We start from the raw sequence: 21574 nt of genomic DNA on the forward strand, positions 1-21574 counted from the left end.
ATTTTTTTTAATTTTTTTTTTAATCTGTTTAGCAATAGGCTTTGGGTTGGTGTTCCATGGCAATCTATCATTTGGCTGCCCAATGTATTGAACATTTCTGACTCATGCTTGTTCACATGCTGTAGAGGAATCTGTGCCTTCGTCAGCTGTATTTTTAAAAACAAAATTTCCACTCTTTGTAGTTGTGTGGTAGATTTTATGAAGTTTGTGTCCCTAGAAAGGATCTCTGGCCCTTTATAGGTTGTGGTAGCTGTGGTATCATTCTGTGTTCTGTGTTACCAGCCAACTTGCCTAAAATTTAATCTGCCTCATATCACAGCTTCCCCATGGATATTTTGTCTGTCTGTGTATTTAAGGGAATTTCCAGACCTTAGGCAGAACCTAGGAGAGGCAAAAGCAGCTCTGCTGAAGTGTACCCTGGACATGATGAAGTACATTTAGCGGTTCATCCAGCAAATGGAATTTTTATGTCAGACTCAGCCCTTGGCACTTCTGCCCAGGGGTGGATTAATGGCTGAGCTGATGGAGCCACAGCCCTGTTCCCCCAAACACTGTGGAACCCTGGCTTCTCCTGTCCCCACAGAAACCTCCATCATGGCTGCCAGCCAGAGGTGACATGAAGATACATTGCTGGGGAAGAGCTCAAGCAGCTCCCTGTGAGTCACAGAGGGGGCTCATTAAATGCAGCATCTTCACAGACAGTGTAGTTGCTCCCAACCTGGCCCCTGTCACATTTCCCAACCCATATCTTGGGAAATTCTTTCCCCTTTTCATAAAATTTTGGGAGCCTTTGCTGCTTTATGGAGCAAAGTACAGAATAGCAGAAAAATCTCAGTTTTGCTCCTGACTTTCTGCATTAAACCAAAGGAAACCTTGGTTTCCCTTTGTAAACCTTGACTGGTCAATCATTTTCTCTTATCCTGAATGGTTTAACTGGAAGTTCCCTGCTGTCCCAGGTTTCTCTATCCAATTCAATCTGCTTGTTGCAGAGCTTCCCACTTTTTCTTGCATCTCTATCTTTTATTTACCCAAAATTTACCTCTTCCACTTTTTTTTTTTTTTTTTTTTTTTTTTTTCCTTAGCAGTTTGGCCTGGGCCAGTGAGAATATCTTGGGTTGCCTCACCTAATGGTCCAACTGTTTTTCTTTATTACCAAACAGGCTTAACTGAACTGAATTCAAACATTGAGGACTAATTAGCTACATTTCTGTTTCTCTGAAAAGACTTAAAAATTTCATTCCAAACTTGCCAGAAAATAAATGAAATTTAGACTAGATATTTTAAATAAAAAGGGAAAATGAAAGTTTGACTGCAGCTTACAGCACTTGTCTCAGACTTGTTGAAGGGAACTGAATACACATGAATGACCTCCTCCATAAACACATCTCTTCCTTACTCCATGAATGTTTAATTATGGGTGAAAATGGGACAACCCCAGCAACAGAAATTTATGGCAACCCTGCCTAAAGCTTGGTGGGTTGAGATATTTTCACAAGAATGTGGGAGACATTGGGATCAAAACTCTGTTCTAGCAGAGTAATGGCAGGGTTTGAATGTGTGGTTTGGTCCTGTGTGAATAGCTTAAATCCCCAGGCTGTTTCATTTAGAGAGAGAAGCCAACATTGATCTTTTCTGTGGAGATGTCCCATTTGGGGGTTGGAGACTGTAGGGAACATGCTATGCTCCATGAAACTGTTGTAATTGTACTTCTAAATCCGTTTGCGCAAATCTGCAAAGAAGTAGCAAATAAAAAAGGAATTCATGGGGAGAAAATCTGTCTCTACTTGGTTTCATATGAAATGTTACTTGGACCTTGAATTATAGAAAGGTTAAGCATCATCAGTGAACACTGGACTATGGAATAAACCAGTAGCAGTGGTGTGAAAAATCCAACCCTCTAGGTTGTTTGATTTTTCTTACAAGTGTCTGCAGCAAAATGTTGGGGCTTTTTTCACATCTAATGGCATTTTCAAGCTAGATAAATTTATGTGTATTTGGTTTTGCAAGAAACAAACACTTAAATCTAGGTCAGGTTGACTGAGAATTTTTCCTTTCTTTTCCCATCCGAATTTTCATTTTGCAGGTATATACTGATGAGTCTCTCATTCTCTTAAAACTTTGCCCTCAAAATTCTACTTACTTAAGCTTGTAAAGCACTTTGTGATCATTACTTGTGAGAGCTGCAATATCAAAAAATATGTTTTATTGTGATGCTCTTACTTCAGGATAGTGTGTTCCATGTTCTGCCAGTCCTTATCCTCTTCTGCAGAAGCCTGTAAGTACTCAGGGAATGCAGAAACTCAAACCAGTCTTTTCAATTTAGTGTTATAAACAAAAGTTTTAGCTTTGTTGCATTTCGTGTTTATAATTCATTTTATTGTGCACAGTTCTGAGAGGGTGAAATGATGGGTGGGTAAAGGAGACAGTAAAAAAAGAGGAAGAGTGGCCTTGTTTGGACCCACTGCTTCAAGATGAAATCAGAAATTAAGGTTCATGTCCCATATTTTCAGGTGCTTTTACAAGGGGCTTTTTTTTCCCCTTACTCTTTTAATTTTTAAACCACCAACTCTGCTTATATGGTGGAGTCAGAGGCTATGTCTTCTCACACAGCCCCTGCATGGTGTCAGTAGGCACTACACGAACAACAAAACCCTGATTTTTTCTAAGTGTGGTCAACCTGAATTTAAGGGTTGTTTCAGGACAGTGAAAGCATCTCCTTTGGGAAGCCCACACTGTCATTACCCTGTTGCTGTGACTGCCCAGAGCTGCTGATCAGCATCACTCTAAGAGCACTGCAGCTCTCTGGGGTGCATCCAAACTGGGTGACACATACACAAGAAACACTGCCAGTACCTGCCTGATCAGTGAGAAGGGGGAGAGCAGGGGTAACAACCCCAAACATGACACCACACTGATGCCTTCATGTCTTGAAACCTGTCTAGAGGATTAATAGTCCTTTTGGTGGGCTGCTGGTGATGGTCTCTGAGGTCTGACCTCCCATGGTTGTGTCCTGTGATAGGAGAGTGGGAGAAGAGAAGAAATCCTAAAGACACCTCTGCCACACTGGCTGGAGACTCTTGTCTTCAACCTGATGTTCTTTGAGACCATTATTTCGCCTTTCAGAGTAGTGACATTCCTTATTAGCCATCTTTTTTTTTTCCAAGTGAGATACACAACAGATGGTTACACTAGTGAGATATGTGTGTTTTTCTCACAAGAAAAAAAAAATAACAAGGCCAACTTTGCAGGTCTGTTTTGCATTAACCACAGAGGTGTAAAATGCTGCCAAATTTGAGAGCATTTTTATTTATCTCTGGCTTGGCTTCATATGATTGCAAATGACTAGGCAAGGTGTGGAGAGTGAAAAGTCAGGCCCAGACTCACAAGGGAAAGGGGAACTGGCTGAAAGATCTCTTGGATTGAAATTCGCTCCAGAAGGGAAAAACAAGAGGAGGAAAAATGTTCCTTCTCTCTTCCTCTTGCTGCCCTCTTTCTCCTTGTGCACTTTTCATTCTGCTAGAGCACTATTTATAAGTACTTTTACAGTCTGATTACTGAACCCCTTCTTCATCTAGACATTATTTCTCCATGCCATCCAGGGAACCACCTGCTTCTATTTTGCCCCACAGAAATTATTTGACAAGGATACTGCTAGCCCTCCTTGTCCTGTCAGAGATCTCATATCTGGTGCTGTTTGCTAGTTTTATCACTCCTGCTTATTTTGCTGCAAACGTTTGTATCATGGGCATCATGGCCCCAGTACACTGGGTTCAGCCTGGAACAACAACAAAAAATGATTCCTGTCCTGAATATCTTTCATTCAGCCAGCCTGTTTCCCAACCTGTATTAGCAGTGGAAAACTGGGACAAAAGAAAACTCCGCTGCAGGGGCCTTGAGGTTTTTACATGTTGACGTTTTTCGGGTTGGCAGCCTGCCTCGCTTTGCCATGTGGCTCTTCAAGAGGTGGCATTTCAATATCAGGCATCCAAGAAGGATGGGGAAGGCGGGCAGCAGAGCTGATGGCCCACCCTGGGTCGAGTACTCAGCCAGGAGAACCTCTGGAGACGCAGGCATAGCTACCGCCGATTATTTCTTTTATTCTTTCCCTCCTGCTTGGTCATTATGCTTCAGCTTTGAAACTGAGCTTTGTTTCAGCCTGGTAGCCCGTGGCAGTGGGCTGGAGAGAGGAGGCTTTTACTGAGCTACCAAAGGCATTGTGTGCACGGGAAGAAAATGTGTGAAGAATTGAAATTATATGGTTGTACTGGGAGTTTGTTGTGGTGGTAACACTGGCTAGAATCTTCTGGTAGCTAACAGAGCATGGTGGGATGATCTGAAGATGAAATGAGTTTGATATGCTGGGACATGACATTTAAAAAGAATGGTGAAATTATATTTCTTATTTTCCTTTGTGCAGAGAGAATGCATCTTGGCTTTCTGTACAAAGTGTGTGATTGTGGGGTACTTCCAGTCTGGTTCTTGCCTTCAGAATAGAAGCCATGCCATCCACTCCTCCCTCCTTCCCTTTTGTCTTACTGCTGCAGGCAGTACACAAAGCACATGGTGGAGTCCCAGGTCTGGATCCTGAGTTTCCCCTTGCCATTGCCCATGGGCAGCACTACCAGGGGCCTCCACTGTAGGGCCGCTCCCTGTGATGTTCTTGGAGACAAATGGCAGCAGGGTGTAGAAAGAAAAGGAATATTTCAGAGATGTAACTGCCAGCAAGATGTAACATGGTTTAACTAAGCTTTGGCATTCAAGAAAAATGATTTTATTTGCAAAGTGGGGAAGAATAAGGGAAAGCTGAAGTCTGAGGGTAGAAAAATCTATTTTCAACATATCTGCAACCCTAGGAAGGGCAAAGTAGGTAATTTATCCTATGGAAGTGATTGTGAGCAGGTTGATATCTGGGTTTTTGCTAGCCAAGCTAGTGGGCTATAATTGTTTAAATGCCATCAGCCACATAAGCTACACATTATTTTTTTTCCTGCCCCCTAATTGGCTATCCAGTAAGTGCTTTCAGTGTGCACTGTGTGAAGTGAAATGGCACATGAATAATGTCACAGGTGAGACCTCCAATCTCTCTGTTCAGGAAGGTGCATGCCAGTGAAACCACATCACAGGTACCTGCACACTGTCAGGAAGCACAAAAGGAGTGTTACCATTGCTGGGACAAGTGATAAAAAGAAAAATAACACGAGAGGAATTATTCCTAGAAATGTCTTTTTCAGTAGCATTCATTCCTAATAATCCCTGTGATTTTTGAGAGTCATTCTGAGCCCTAACTCCTTCCATTGAACATGGAAATAATTATGGGTGTAGATATCCTTAATTTGCTTTTGTGTAAATTAAAGCTGAATGCCATCTTAATTTTGTGCTTTCTCTAAAAGCCTTTACAGATTTTTTTTTTTAAGATCAAAAACAAAGCATCCACCACATATGATAAGAATGTTGCTGGTTTTGGCTGATTGCACTTTTTCTGTGTATAATGAAGAGCTTACTACTTGTGAGCAGGGAGAGGATTTAATGAATCACAAAAGTACATAATTTATTGTAGAATGTATTCCACACATATTTCAGAACAAATTCCATGGAAAATATATGTGAGTTGTATTTCTATGAATCAGACTCAAAGAATTCTTCCTTAGAAACAGCTTGTTCTACATTTTTATAAAGGAACTGCAGCATTTATAGTGCACCATTGAATTAACATTTTGTGGTTAAAAATGCAGCCCAAGAAATTAAAATGATATTTGAAACATAAATCCTGCGTGCTAACAACTATCGTTATAAAAGCCAGCCAGAATCAACAGACATAGCTTGTTTTCTGCAAGGCTCTTTCTGGAGACCAGTTCTCAAAAAACATCTGTACAAATGCAGGGGAAGAAAAAAATAAAAAGAGCCTCAACAGGAATAGAAGCCATCAGTGGTTAGGTGTGCTATAAATACATTATTACTTCATTGTAATGGTATACAGGCTTTGGCGAGACTGGGGGTGACCTCACTGGCTGCCGGACCTCAAGTTACTCCCAGGGAAGGAGCCAGCGGGATGGGATTCCCTCCCTGCTCACCTTGGTGGGGAGTGAGCAAACCCAGATAATGTGGAGGGACTCTACAGTGGCTGCACATGTAGGAGCTGTTGGGTTGGCTTTGAATCAGACCTGGCAACAAGGAGCTTTGAGAGCTTTTGTTATCCTGCCTCCAAACTAAATGTGCAAAAATCTTTTATTACTTACTCAGAGGTTCTCACTGATGTCTTGGCCACCTCAAGCTCAACTTGATTAGGTGCTTTTATGAGTCCATCTTTGCAAAGCAAAATCTTGTTCTTACTGCTGGATGTTGACTAATGATTTTAGCGACTCAGCTTCAGGCAAAATCTTTGCTAAAATGCCAGGGCATCTGTCCTCTTTAAAATAAACACATATATAGTCTTGGACACCCTAAATATTAGCTGCTGCAGAAATTGTTGGTAAATTATTTCTTTTCAGTCTTATTAAAACACGTTTTTGAGTCATAAGAAAAAGATCAACTTCATCCTAGAAGACTTTTCATAAAAGAAGAGAAAATTTTGCAACAACAGAAAACAGAATAAACTGCAACAATATAAAGCTTTATTGGAATATAGTCCAGATTTATCTGTGTTACTTCTCAGCAAACAACTATAGACAAATTTGTGCCACTGTATACAAGTACAGACTTGTAGAAGACTTCTGGTTTTCAATCAAAACTTGCAAGACTAATGGAAGAAATGGTTTAATATATCAAGACTATATCTACAAGCATGAAGATAGTTTACTAATTGAGGATTATCATGTTTTGGTCATGTTCTTTTGACTGTTCCCTTGGTTTATGGGAACTAACAGGGAGAAAGGTGATGCTGCAAAGAAAGGATGAGGGATTTGGGTTAAGAAGGTTCTAGAAAGTTAGAGCTATTAGGCTGCTTGGTAGGGCAGCACCTACAGGCAAGGGACTGCAGAAGCTCCTCTCTTCCTCTATTACTCTTGCAGTTATTCTTGATGGCTGCAGCCGCAGATGGCTTCTTCAAAGCCAGGAAAGTAATCAGGAGGATAAATGTCCCAAAACTAAAGGAAATAAATGATCAATAATTAGTACTTGTGTTGCTTTGCATTTTTTTGTGGTCATCACAGCTGGGTCCCTGTGGCACTCAGAAATGCTCTGTGCTACTGCACGAACTTCCACTGAAACCAATCCAAAAGAACCAAGACACTTCAAAAGCCTTGAGGACATCACCCAATTAAAAGCAGTTATCTTCCTTAAGGTCTTTCCTATCCTAGCTCCTTAAATATTTAAGGCTACAGGGTCTAATCCAAACTGCATCTTTTGGGACATGAGGCCAGTCAAATTCAGGCACTTCATACCTCTGCAGCCACTTGAGGTTCCTGCTCCACCTTAACTGTGTAACTCAGACCTCTAGAGATGAGCCTGTTCTAGCAAGGGATATTGTAAGGATAGACTCTATTTAGAAAATAAGCAGTGGGAAATCATCAAAAAACTTCCAAGGTTGGTTTGTTGGTTGTTTTTTTTCCTAGTTTTTGTTGTTGTTGTTGATGTTGTTTGTTGTTGTTTTGTTTGGTTGGTTTTTGTTTTGTTTTGGTCTTTTTTAAATCAAATAAAATCCTCTCTTCATAAAGGAGGCCCAAAGCTGATGTCATGACTGGGGCTGATCTGAGTTTAAATCTACACTTTCCCAACAGAGATCAGTAACCTTTGCTCAAGTTGTGCACTTTCCCTCTTTAACAGTGGAGGGAAGGAAACAGAATTTCTGCTGCTCTTTTCTCTCCATTCTCAGTGTTGCACAGCCCATGAAATGAGTGAGACCCAAAGATGGTTTTGGTGACCCTGGCAGGGCAGTAGACGTGAGCTTGGTACAGCCTGGTCCACAAGCTGTGATGCTGAGCAAGTCTTGTAAGCAGCATGGATCCATCTCAGGATTGTGGCTCCATCCCTGCAAACACTTTACATCACATTAAGCACATTGCACAAGCATTTGTTTGCCAGTTCAGAGGCTGTAACAATATGTCTTTATTCCAGAGATTTTTTTTTCTGCTGCAGCTCTCTAAGGCTATTACAGTTGAATATGGAGGAGAAAAAGGAAACATGGGGCATTTCCAAGATTGTATTGCCTTTTTTATGTGTCCTCTCCATTAAGTAGGTATTGCTATCAGTGCAGTCAATCTAATTTTGCTATCCACATCATGGCCAAATAAAAAAAGTAGGATTTTATACTAGCACTTTTTGGATAGGATTATGCTGTCATAAACAGTCTCAGCAGGAGTTTCAGCCAGGGCTTGATGTGTAGTAATATGCTTGAAATGTCGACTTCTGGTTTCCTTACATGGGACATTGGTCCCAACTTTTGTGGATCTGACAGATCAGCTGATAACAGCTACATATTCCCTGCTTTATATTCTGCTTTTTTTCTTGCTCATCACTAACTTTAAGCACAAACCAGAAGGTTCAACAGCATCACTAGGATAGGGCAGGTAACATCTGTGAGCAATTATATGTGGACTGAAAACCACCCCAAACACTGGTGCTTTACATGGAACTCAGTTAACTTTATTACTGAGTATAATGTAAATCTGAGTAATATTATGCAAAAAAATTTAAAGAAAAAAAAATGAATACCCTTCCTTGTTTTATTAATATCGAAAGTCTTTAACACTGGTAAAGGGAGGATTATTTTGTTTTCATTCTGACCAGCTCTCCTTGATGGTACCATGTCCTTTCCCTCCTCCTGCAGAAAGGAGGAGAACCAGTTACCCAGCTTTGCCTGTTCAGCCACACGGGATTGTGCCAATCACCACTCAAGGCTTTGGGAACATCTGCAGACATCTGGTAGATGTATCCACTCTGTCTGTCTGTTTTAATCTTGTACCAGGCATTTCAGATCCACTTTTTGAAAGCACCCTGTCAAAGATTTGCATAATTTAAAGGGGAGTGGAACTTCCAAAGGGACAGATGCCTACCTCTCTTGCCTCCTGCTGGCAACAGCATCAGCTGGAAAAGGGTTAAATTGGAGCCCCAAAGTCTGTTTAAAACCTTCTGCTTGATTTTGCCATGTTGCTGCTGTAGTTTGGGGTGGAATAGTCCTCTGGATGTCTGCAGGAGCTTTGCTTTTAATGTCAGTTATAGCCTAAGAGCTGGGATTTTTTCCAAGGCGTTTCACACTTTCTTTTGAGGTTGGGGCCAAAGTTTAGATGCTTCAATATCCAGCATACAGGCCCCCAACCCCTTCCCTGAAGCTGGCCTGCAGACCACTAATTCAATAGGAGACATGGCCTAAGTAATCCATGTTAATGATGTGCCTATTTAAACCATGTTGCCTGATAGGAGATGTCTGGTATCTATTAACCCGAATACCAATTGCACTCAGGAGATGGGAAAAAGGCCACTTTTCAAGAACACAGACTGTAAAAGATGCACAGAAATAAACGTGTTGCTGTAATTTTCTTCACCTCTGTTTCCAAAGGGGGAAAAATTGAATGTTTGGCAAATCTTAGGCACTAGACATTAAAGAGTAAACAAGGACCGTAAACAAGGTAATAGAAGCTGTGTCATCTCTCCCCATCCCCTCAATGTGCAACCCTTTATTTATGTTTTCTGGGAAAAGAGGTATCTTGCTCTTGGAGTGAAGAAAGGCCTGATTTTGAAAAAAAAGTAAGGGGCCAGATCGCCAGGAAGGTGGAGAGGGGAGTAGTCCTGGAGACCTCCCTGAAGCAAGTTCATCCCATCTCTGCAGAAGCTACGCCCAGTTCTCTGTAACATGGAGCCAGTGGGTGGGGAAGGTGAAAAAAGGGCTGTTACTGAGCCTTTTTCATGGCTTTGTTTACATGGAAGGTTTGTTATTCCTTTTAAGCTAAACTAATCGGACTTGGGGAGATGGCCTTGAGCACACAGAAAGCTCCTGCAGCCAGCAGCAAGCTGTAATCACTGGAAGGCTGTGTAGTGTTGTGGTCAGAGATCCAAATAGTCCCCTTCCCTGGAATGCAGCTTCCCTCGTTTCCTCTGAGAGTAAAGTCTGCTCCCAGCCCCCTCCTTCTCTTCTGTCACTGCTGAGATAAAGCACTTGGTGGCTGTTGTAGAAGAAACCAAGGGGCTTGCCCTGCAGGGCTGAGGTCTATTATTTTTCTTAAAGAAGGAGGAATTTGGAAGAGACACAATTTTATTTCAAGTTTGGCTATATTTAAACTCTCAGTTTCTTCACAGATTGTTACCTGGTATATGTTAGCAGGTTGCCATGAGCTTCAGAGTGGCAATGTTGACACACACCTTTTGAGAAACTGCAACCAATTTTATTGAAAATTCCCATTTTTGCATGACTTCAGGCATAATGTTCTATGATCAACATTCATTTTCTTGGTATGATGAAACTTCAAGTATGCTAAAAAAGGCTGGATCCTGCAATAATAAAATTAGTTTGGATCACTGGGAAGGAGAAAGAGGCCAATGACTGGGGGAGATGTTTTCTCAAGTAAGAGTTGTCTCAACAGCAATGAAAAGAGTTGAATTGAGCTCCGCCTTCCTTTTTTCCTTTTTTTTTTCGCATCACTAGGGACATATTTCATGAAGTCCCCATTGAGGTTAGATACACTGAGCCTATTTGCATACTTGGAAGAAGTCCCCTTTTAGAAGAGTACAGTGAATACCTCTTGCATTTAATATTTAAATTCTAAATATAAATGCAGTCTAGAAGGAGTTTGTCTGTGAAACTATCCTGTTTGCTTTCTCACTAGCTAGACTTCTTAATGGTGTGATTTTCTATGCTAGGGAAGTTCTGATTATAATATAGGCACAAATGTGCATGTTGTGCACCCTTGTTAATTGAAGGCCTGAATATTTAATGTGCTGAGGGTGAGCATCTATTTACTGAGCGCACAAGGAGGGCTACAAACCCTGAGCACAAATATCCCGTGGATATGTGGGCCAAGACCTGCATTTGCACTGTTTTGGGTAAAGACAAGAACTTCTGGACTACTAGGACAATTTGGCATATCGGCCTGGCGCAGAGCAACGTGTGATTAAAAAACAATTCCACAGTGTGGATACATTTGAATACCAAGTTATTTTATAAAGCCTTCACTGTGTGTTTTGAATGCACATTTGCTGTTATGAATAACAGGAATTGTTTGGCTTGGGCTGCCTTTGTGCCGATGCCAGCTGGCACAGAGCAAAGCTGTGACACATGACACTACAGCTGTGTCCACATGTTTCTGCCTTGCAGTATCCACTTATATAATTTACTTTTTTGATCCGCAGTCGAACTATTCAAGTGAGTATAATTTGCTTTTTTGATCCAGAGTTGAACTATTTAAGTGAACTCATCAAATTACACATACCAGCCACTTCTGTGAGAATACTTATTTTGTCATTGTCAGAAAAGTATATTCATTATTAGTTATTTGTGGCAACACAGCAACTTTATTAAACCCATTCCAGTAAAAAATACATCCCTAATTGAACTTGAGTATTTATTCCACTTGATACACATAATTGCAAGACAATAGCTCGTGTATTTAATTAAATGAACCATTAAAAGAATAACTAATGATGACCTTACTGTAACTGATAGACCAGACCACGCTTATGTTTTCCTGTACATCATCGGGGTGTTCTTATTTGCTGTCACAGTTGGATTTGCAATAGGGAAACAGTAATCTGCTACATCCAACTTAGTAATTTTTAGTTGGTTATTGTTTCAGGCTGTTACAGGAATCCTTCTTATGCAATACTGTATTTAAGATCAATAAACTTGGGATACAGAGCCGAAATTGAGCTTAAAGGGAATGTAGTATGCTGAAACTTGTTGAAGAAAACATACTAGCTCAATTCCAGTTACCCAAAACCAAGGCAGGAAATAGAAGAAAAAAAAAAAAAAGAAAAAAATATATACTAGAAAATTTTTCAGCCTACTGGTAAAGCAGAAATAACATGGCAGTAAAACAGACAACATTTTAATGTAAGCCTATTTTATTTTATTTACCTCTTCAATCAGAGTGAAATAGGAGAGGGCATGGATTTAGTTTTTTCCCCTCTGAATTTAGGAAATAGTACCCAAGCGTTTTATTCCCAGCGCACATTGAGCTCTGCTGCAGTTTGTACTGTCTTGCCTTAATTCAGTGCAGCTTTGCAAATGTCAGGTCTCGTACAGACCAAAGTGGCTGTGCATTATCTGCTGTATGGTCCTGGTAGAACAGTGTGCTGTTACAGAGCCAGGGTCACAAGTTCATGGCAGAAATGATTCATGTAGCCTGGAGGAGGGAGCCCAAATTCAACGTGTGAGACCTGAGAGGGGAGCAGGGGCTGATGCTGCTGGGTGCCCCTGTCCCAGGCTCTTGTAGAAGGGACAGAGAAGGTGTGGAGCAGGCAGCATCACATCTGGTGTCCTGTGTGCATGTGGTGACCTGAGCCATGACACAGATATATGGATATATATATTTCCCATTTTTTAATATATGTATATAAATGTGCAAAAATACACACCCCCCCCCTATAAATGCATGGGAAAAGCTGACCTGAGTTTGAACACAGTGCGCTGTGGTGAGAGCTGAGACATGCATGACAACTGAATATTAAATTCTGTTAGCACTTGGAGTTATTCAGCAAGAGCTTTAAAGAAACCAAAGTAATTCAGGTTTACAACCAAAAAAAAAAAAAAAAAAAAAAAAAAAAATAGGATAGGGAATGGGCAGCAGAACTTTAAAAATCTGAGTATTTTCTCAAGACACTCAGTAAGTATTATGTTCTTGGTCAATAACATTGCCTTTATAATCATATTGACAACATGTGCAGAAATGTATGTGGCATGGCAAATTGCAATTTAATGTCAAATGACAATAAAACAGCCAGAGATCATTCAACTGAAACAAAATATCACTTTAATTAAGCACTGCACAGGATAGCTGTAACAAATATGTTATTAACACATAAAGTACTCCATTTCAGGTAAGGCTCATGCTATGAGAAAGCAAATTCAGAGCTGGGGCTGACAGTGTGTGTTTCACTCATCCCATTGTGCTGAGGTACAGCAGCATGTATAATCAGATCCAGTTGCCCTTGAAGCTGAAACGGAGCCTTTCCATTTTAATGACTCAAGAGTTACCACACGGACTGAATTTGAGGCAAGACTTGGAAGAATGCGCTCTTAGGCTTAATGACACAGTTGCCTGTTGGGTTTGGTCTCTGTTTTGCAGAGAGGTGAACCTCAAAAAAATGTGGTCATTTAATTTCTGGGGCTTCTCCCAGTTCTCTGAATTTCTAATGCCCACAGCATAAGCCTGAAAAATCTCATGGACAGGCTTTCCCACATGGGTTTTGGAGCCCAGTCAGACTGTGGAGCAGAACCCAAAACCTTGCTTTTTTGTGGATTAAATAGCATCATGGTACATGTAGTTTAAACACCTGAGAGAAAGAAGATAGTGAAAGCCAGGAAGCATCAATCTGAATAAGTTCAGGAAGGCATTAATAATTTTTTTCCAAACTACTAAAACATTTTTCTGATCTTTAAGATGGTTCTTGTTTAATTTTTTTGTTTCCTTCTAGTTTTTCTAAACAGACTGATACAACAGGGCAGAAATACAGTAAAAGACCTACTTGCTTTCCTACTATCATCAAGATTTTTACGATCAGTTTCATCAGACAAACTCTGATTGGTGTTTGGTTTCTTTAGGATGGATGTTTGCATGAAATTTAATATTTTTTTTCTAAAATCCATGTTTTACTGCATATGGGATAAATGACTGATATCAAGGATTGGTAAGAGCCAGAGGAAAAATCCACACTCTGTATCTCGTTCTTCAAGTTTGAAGTTAGGGAGGAACAAGTAAGCTCTATGTACAGGCTGTGAGAAACAATCCCTGAGTAATTATGGTAATTAAGCATTTCTAGGTTTCGGACAACTTCCTCATGTTCATTTATATGCAAAGAAAAATTGAAAGGTGGCTTGATAACTCCACAAAGACCATGAAACTCTCAGAGTGGCCAGCTCAGTGGGATGTCTTTTTCTTTCCTAAGTTCAGTGTTTGATACAATTAATGTGAGAGTTACACTGTGTGAAATGCAGACAAGCTGATGTGCATCTGTGCCGTTTGCAAAGGGTTTTATCACCCAGCTAAATAAATGCCACTGCTTGTGTTTTGAATCAAGCCCTCAAGGTGTTCAGTCATTCCAGCCTCAAGCTGTGCTGCTTCCACCTGAAAGCTGTCACTCTAAATAGCTGAGTATCAGGTTTTCCTGTGGAAACAGAGTTAATGCATCTAATAATTAACAATGTGTCACCTGGAACTGTCGCATCTTCTCTGATGGAGCGCATCAAAGAAAGTGAGCATTATTGTTTTCAACATCCATTGCATCACCATGCAAGAACTTTCAAGTGATGAAAGTACAGAATGATTTTGTTGCAGCACTTTTAGATTCAGAGGAAAAATTGTCATTTGGCTGGATGCGGAATATTGATGAAATGTTTTGTAATCTTTTGTCAGTTTAGGAAGTCTTTGTGAAATGGGAGAGTTCTTCATCACCCTTACTCTCTGGGCATTGGTCCTCTCAGACCATGGATAGTCTGGCATAGGAAGAGTAATTTTATGCCAAATTTGAGAGTTATAGGGTAGTTCGTATGGTCATCACTCCATGATGAGGAAAGCAGGAATGAACTTCTGGGGAGGAATAGTTGAGGAGAGAGATATTGCCTCCATTTGTTTGTCTTCTAGAATATTCCATTAGTTTGATGCATGACATGTGGTTTTTTCCTTGTTTTTCCTTCTATATTAGAGTTTAGTTTTTTTAAGAAAGTCATTTTAGACATTTCTACATTTTGTGAAACTGCTTTTTCAACTATTTCCTAGTTTACTAATTGTCTTCCCTCTTGGAAACATCCCCTTTATCCATTGACAATAACTGATTAGGTAATTTTGTTTTTCCATAAAGAAATTTGAGATGTTGATTTTATTTTTTTTATTCACTCCTATCCCCTTAACAGGAACTTAAATCTGCAGTTTGAGCATACCTATCTAATTTGCTGCTTGAATTGAATTAAAAGCAGCCTAGTAGGACAAGGAAATTTAGTCAAGTGCGGGACAGTGAAGAAATGTGATGTTTTACCTTTGCTGTCTGAGAATCCTGGCACTAAAACAGCAGCCTAAAGCTTTGGGACATGACATGACAGTTATTTGCAAAATTATCAATGTTTACAAAGTTAGCATAGAGAAAAACAGGCCCTCTTCTTGTCTTTGTGTGTGTGTGTGTGTGTGTGTGTGTGTGTGTGTAGCCCTACCTTTTAAACTAGCGGCATTTATTAATTAGTCTAACGTTAAAAAAGAAAAAAACTAAATTTGGTCTGTTGTCTCCCCGAGACCCATTTACCATCCAAACAGAAGCTTTTGACAGAAGCTTCTCAGTGAGCTCCAGAGAAGTTTTTGGAATTATTTGGTGGTGGTTTGAGCAGTCTCTCTGGACAGATTTGTTTGAAGGTATTGCAATTGATGGTTTAGGTGAGTGCTAAATGGTGTGGCTTCCCGTTTTTCTAAACAAACATGTCATGATGTGTTTTCCAATTGCACTTCTAGTTGCAGTGGTTGCCATTTTAGAAGAACCATCTGCCAATTGTTACCATACTGTGGTATCTGAGGTCCCACACATTTCCTATTCTGAGGACAGAGCACACTACGCTATGTCTTACAGAACTTGGAGGCAAAAGTTGATTAATGTTGACTTTTTAATGGTAACCACTGTGATTTTTTTTATTCCTGTAATTCATGGTATTATGCATAATAATATGAATATCACTGAATTATTTATAAACTTATGTTGGTAAATAATAATGAGGTAATAACAGTGAATTATTTCTATATTTACACCAGTAAATAATGAGGAGAAGAAATCATTTAGAGCAGGCTCAGTCTCTTCCTAGCCTACACCAATTAAAACAAATTATGTTTGCACATGTATTTTCATGCCAAAAGAACAGAGATGCCTTAGGGAGGTTTTAGATTCCAGAAAACATTTAGAGGTTAACCCCAGTTGATGGTGTAGCAGCAGTTGTTGCCACCATCTTTGGATATATAGGTGGAAGTGAAAGAGAAGATCTGCATTTACTGATGCTTTGCATTGCTGAGTCTCCTGCCAGGATATGCAGTTTGGGTTTCTATTTTTGAGGATGTTCAGGTGTGAGAATGCAACAAATGGCTGTAGGAAACCCCTGAAGTTGATAGAGATTAGAGACCTCTACTCATTATTGTAAAAAGAAAATTGAAAGGTGGCTTGACTTGGGTAAGCTCTCAGGGGAAGAAAGTACCAAACAATACAAAATTATTTAATTTGGTGGATAAATGATGCAAAACAAAACCTGTATCAGGAAGCTGAAATGAGACAAATGTAAATTGGAAATGTAGGTGCTCCTGGAATAAATAACTGTTCAAACAAACTGCCAGTATGAGAGGTAGATTTTTGGGCTTTCAAATTAAGACAGAGAGCTGTTTAATAGAAAATAGTTTCCTATTATAGAAGAGCAGTGGGAAAATAAAAACCCCTAAACTCACCTGCTTAGTTTTCCACACAGTCAGCTACGTATGCCTAAAGTAGCAGTGAGTAACTTCTGTTACTTCTGTTTTACTGCATCTATCTGTGGCTGAGCATGTGATTTTGGCTGAAGGCAATTGACAGAGTTTACTACAAGGGTAACTTCATCCGAGGCATTTCATAGCACATGATAAACAGTTCAGCCAGGACAAAGTTGTGTTTCCCCCAAACTTAAATTGCATGGAGCTGTTGCGTGCAATCTGTGTATATTGTGGGAGGTGTGGAACATGGGATGGAGACAAGGAGGGCCTGGGATCCATTTCCAGCCCTGCAACCAACTGGCTGTTTTCAGGCTATTCTTCAGCTATCAAATCCCTGCTTTCCCACTTATAAAACTGGCATAACAGTATTTACCATGTTAAAGAAGTATGTCATGTTCTTCAGCTAAAAAATGTTAAGGGCTATTACTATTTATTGTTGTGTTGCATTTTTGACTAGACTTGTTCAGATTTATTTCTTGACACTTCTGCAAATACTCCTGGCTTCTATTCTGAAGGATTTCGCAAGTTGCTGGATGCAAGCTGATTTTCTTAGTCTCTAGTTCAAAAGAGGGGAGGGCCCCCTTTTGGGCTGGAGAAGAAGATGAAAAATGTGACTTTTTTAATGGTCATGTCCTGCCGTGAATCTCTTGGATATGAGGGGGAAGTCAACATTATAAAATGGGCATCTCCTGGAAAGGAGAAACATTGAGGAATTGCTTCTTTTGCTTTTATGACTCATTTCTGAGAGAAAATTTTTCCTTTAAAGCTGTTGTGTTACTTCAGATATGAATGAGATTGCTTCCTGTAACTGTGTGAAATGCATTAGATAGGAATGTCTGCAGGAGTGGGTCGGAGAAAGTGGTGATTGACCACCTGCCTGATTCAAGGTGCTCAGTTGAAACATCCCTTCCCTCCCCGGGTGGCCTTTTTCCAAAAACATTTAAATGACTCAGGGGTACAAGCCCCATTGATTTCCATTTGCAAACCACTGCTGCAGGAGCTCAGTTAGAATCCTCCTCCTATTACCTAAGGTAGGTTCAGACAACTCGGTACCCAACAGAAATAACATCATGAGGGACATCTTCTGTGCCACATGTCCCAGCATGTCAACTTGAAACACTACCTGTGTGATGAAGAGTAATACAAAAACCCAGCTAGTCTGTGAGCAGCTGCCATGCCTGAAAAAGCAGATGAAGCTGTCATCTAAAAATTGTTGGCTGCGTTTTGAACTCTGTCATTGGAGCAAGGATATTTTTGAGGAAAGAAGAATGAAAAAAATAAAGGAATAAAATGGAATAAGTCCTTTTGGAGAAATGTTGGAGAAGCCAAGCTCCAGCTTCAAAAATTTTTCCCCACCACAACTATCATTAGCCAAGTCATAATCCGTATGAAAACTGAGACAAGTTAAATAGTGGCAGAGCTATTGAGCATGGCTAGAGGAAGGCCTTTGGAGAAGGAAAAGCAAATCCCCATGGGATTCCATACCTGCAGAGCTCACAGCCTTTTATCTTTCATTAGCAGATATTGTGTGTTGTTGGACAGTACCTTGTGCAGTTACTTGCAGGAACATTTAATCAAATAGTCTATTCTTCTCCCAGGCGGCTTAGCCCACTGCAGTTTTATAGTTACCTACTTCAGCTGGAACAGTTCCCTTCAGCTGTAAAAGCAAATAGGCAACATGGAAAAAAGTCTTGTTTTATCAAAACAGACAGAACTATTCCAGCTGCTGATATTAAGGTAAAAATAGCAAGGTTAAATGTTAAACAACCTCTGAGTGGACTTTTATAACTACAAAGAAAGCCAGACCAGTTGCTCTGAAAGCACTTTCAATTAAAAAAAAAATTCTTGTTTTACTTCTCAAAAGAAAATTTATTTTCCCCCATTGCTGATGATTAATCACAGTGGAAAGTAGTTCCCTTGATAACAAATATATCAGCAATGTGTGGTGCTTCCTGCATCTTGTAACTCACAAAAGTTTCCATGGCCAGATTTGAATACTCAAAGTGCTAATAATGTCTGCTAGTCAGCCTTCCTACTGCTCAGAAAATTTCACTCCTGTGGCTTTTTGGCTTGTTTTGAGAAATTACTGTAGAGGTTAGTGAACTTTTCAATGTGTTGGTATTTAAACTGTGGTCAGACAGTGAAGGAGAAAAAGAAAAAGAAGAAAAGAAAAAAAATAAGAGAGAGAAGAAAAAGTTCATGAAATTCCCTCTTAATAATTGTTTATATGACCATTTGCATAGGAATTGAACTGATTGTGAAACCTCTGTTAAAATGGAATTCCTCTGACTCTCAACATATCTTGAAAAATATACTGCATTAAATGAAAAGATGCTTAAAACAATGCTGGGGTTTTGTTCCAGAGAAACATTTGGGCACTTTCACTGGGAAAGGAGGTTAAAAGGTTGTCAATGCTTTCTCCAGGGGCTCTGTCTGACAGTGAACATGTGTTTCCTCCCTTTAATCGGCTCGCCAGTAGCCAGAAAGCTGCTTGTTTTCTGCAGAGGTTGTCAAAAATGATTTCAGTCTGGAGACGATGAATGATAAAAGAGGTTTTCAAACACAGTTTTGCACTGTAGCATTTGCAGTCCCAGAGAGGATGGATTGTATTACAATCTCAGTGCAAAGGGCCATGTTCCCGTAGCAAGAAAACAGGGCCTCGTTCAACCTGTTTGATGCTCCCACTTACCTTTCAAACTTGAAAAACCAAAGCTGGACCTCAACTAAAGAAAAAAAAAAGGAAAAATATCCCAAGAGTGTGTTCCTTCTCTCTGTTCTCTCTGGTAAATTAAGTGGTTTACCTTTAGTAAAATTTCTGGGTTTCTTGTGCTGTTCCTGAGTGTCACATTTCCTTCAGGAGTTTATAGAGTGCTTCTTCTTTTCCTGGATATTTTATACAGGCCATAGGGTTATTCTTCTGAAGTTAGCAATAAACCTTTCTCCACTAACACTGAGCCTCTAGTCCAAAGATCTGGTGCCATAAAATACCAACTTACCTTAGTTTCTGCTGAAATCACCTTTTCAGACAGAACTCAGCATATTCCTGAGATAAATACCTGTGTATATGCAGAAACCAAATTCTTTAATTTTGGGCAAGACTTTGAAAACTGGGTAAGTAATGCCAGCAAAAAGAAAGATTTCACCTGCAGGGATTATTGCCAAATACAGAATCTGACAGAGGACTTATGAGGCTGGTTGGATTCTGGTACCATTTCCACTGAGGGTATTGTTAACTCTCCAGAAATTCCATACATCAGATATTATTTTTAAAAACACATATGTGATAACATCCACAGTAAGCCTTGCCCATGAGAGATGATTTTATCCCTGAACCCCTGCAGCCTGTAGCCAGTGCCTGTGTGATGTTTAGTTACCTTGTCTCCCAAGCACATTGATTAACATGACACTGAATGTTTTGCCATTACATAAACTGCTTCTTTTTGCCAGAAATTCTTTCTTCCCAAACTTGAAATCATTTCAGTACTTAGTCCCACATCAGAAAACTGGTTTTTCCCAGCTTTTTCACTGCCAAGTCCCATCTGATCTCTATCCCCTTTCTCTTTACATGAATTCTGCCACAAAATACTACTTTTTTTCCCAACCTTCCCATCAACTTCATCTATCCTTTTTTTTTTTCTGTTTTAATACTCAGAATTTTATGTATCTATTTATCTTCACCACTTTCAGCTACCTCCAGCTTTGTCAAAACTTGGGTAGAAGAAGAGCTGAGAGAGCAGTGGGAGTGGGAACCACCTGTGGGGGATAACTGAGCTCAGCAACTGCCCCCGAGTAAGTACCGTGCAATGCGGGTCAGATGTATGGAAGGAAAGCAAATTTCAGACATACTGGATATATTTGGTTCCTCTATGACACTTCCCATGTTTCTCTACTCTTTTCCTTTTCCTTGGCTTTTTGACTGAAAGAAAGGAGCACGGTAGGGCTTCTATCGCCATTTTCAGCAATTCTCTTTTCAGTTCCATTGCGCTGCTCCTAACAGGAACTTCCTGTTTACTTGCTACATTAAAAAGGATATATATAAACAGGAGAGTCACAGAAATTGCTAAATACAAGGCACAGAAGGTTTTTATTATCATCTTTTGAGTCTTGTACACAGGGAAGGCTTCATTCTTTCTTTTTTTGTTTTTCTTTTTTTTCTGGGCACAACTAAATTCCAAAATATTTCTTGAGTGGTAGCTTGTACTCCAGTTTTTATTATTTTTGACAATATTTTAAATAGTTTCAGTTGAATTTTTTGCCAAGAAAGACAGGCTGTCAAACGGCAACTCTATTGCGTAGAACCAAAAAATGGAGTGTGCACTCGACGTATACTTGTGAAACCTGAACACAAAACTGGAAAATGTCTTTTTTCATCTGAACGTGCTTACCATTCAAGCAGTGTAATGTCTTCACCGGGAGGTTTTACTGCATGTATGGTCAGCTTGGAAGTCTCCATTGGTGCCAAAAAGATATATAAGGTGCATGGAGAATGTGCTAATGTGCTCTGAAGAACCTGTGCAAAACAAGAAATAGTGCATGTGCCTGGAAGGTCCCCATCTGTCCCAATATGATCTATGTGGCAGTGCTCTTGACTAGTTCTTGGGCAGCACTTTGAATATTTAAAACTCTGTCTCAACACAAAGTTTCATTGTGACCTTGCCCTTCTCAAGACTTTTCTTATACTAACTCAAGTGCCAGGGACAGGCAAGGCAAAGGCAACACACACAACCAGAAGAAGGTTCAGTTCCTCCTCTTCCTGACGCTGAAATATTTGGTTAATGTCATAGATTTGGCTAAGTAGATTCAATCAACTGTTTTCACTCTATTATAGTTCATAATCCCTATTCAAGATGAAGTGCACTGCAGCCTAATGAATGTGGTAATGGAATCCTTGTGTATGTTTTTCCACAGCAGGGTGCAGATTAGCATAAGTGTCATATTCTGTTGGCATGCCTGCTATTATATCTGAGGCGTTGCACACACTGGGAATTTTTCAACTG

At 39.9% G+C, this 21574-nt stretch overlaps 1 long non-coding RNA gene across 1 annotated transcript in view; it reads left to right on the plus strand.

The window, feature by feature from the left end:
- The window catches only part of LOC130250914 (uncharacterized), a 78805-nt gene that overhangs the window by 36932 nt on the left and 20299 nt on the right, over positions 1-21574 (plus strand). The window lies entirely within an intron of this gene.

The sequence above is a fragment of the Oenanthe melanoleuca genome, chromosome 3 (assembly GCF_029582105.1).
Source record: "Oenanthe melanoleuca isolate GR-GAL-2019-014 chromosome 3, OMel1.0, whole genome shotgun sequence".
NCBI lineage: Eukaryota > Metazoa > Chordata > Aves > Passeriformes > Muscicapidae > Oenanthe > Oenanthe melanoleuca.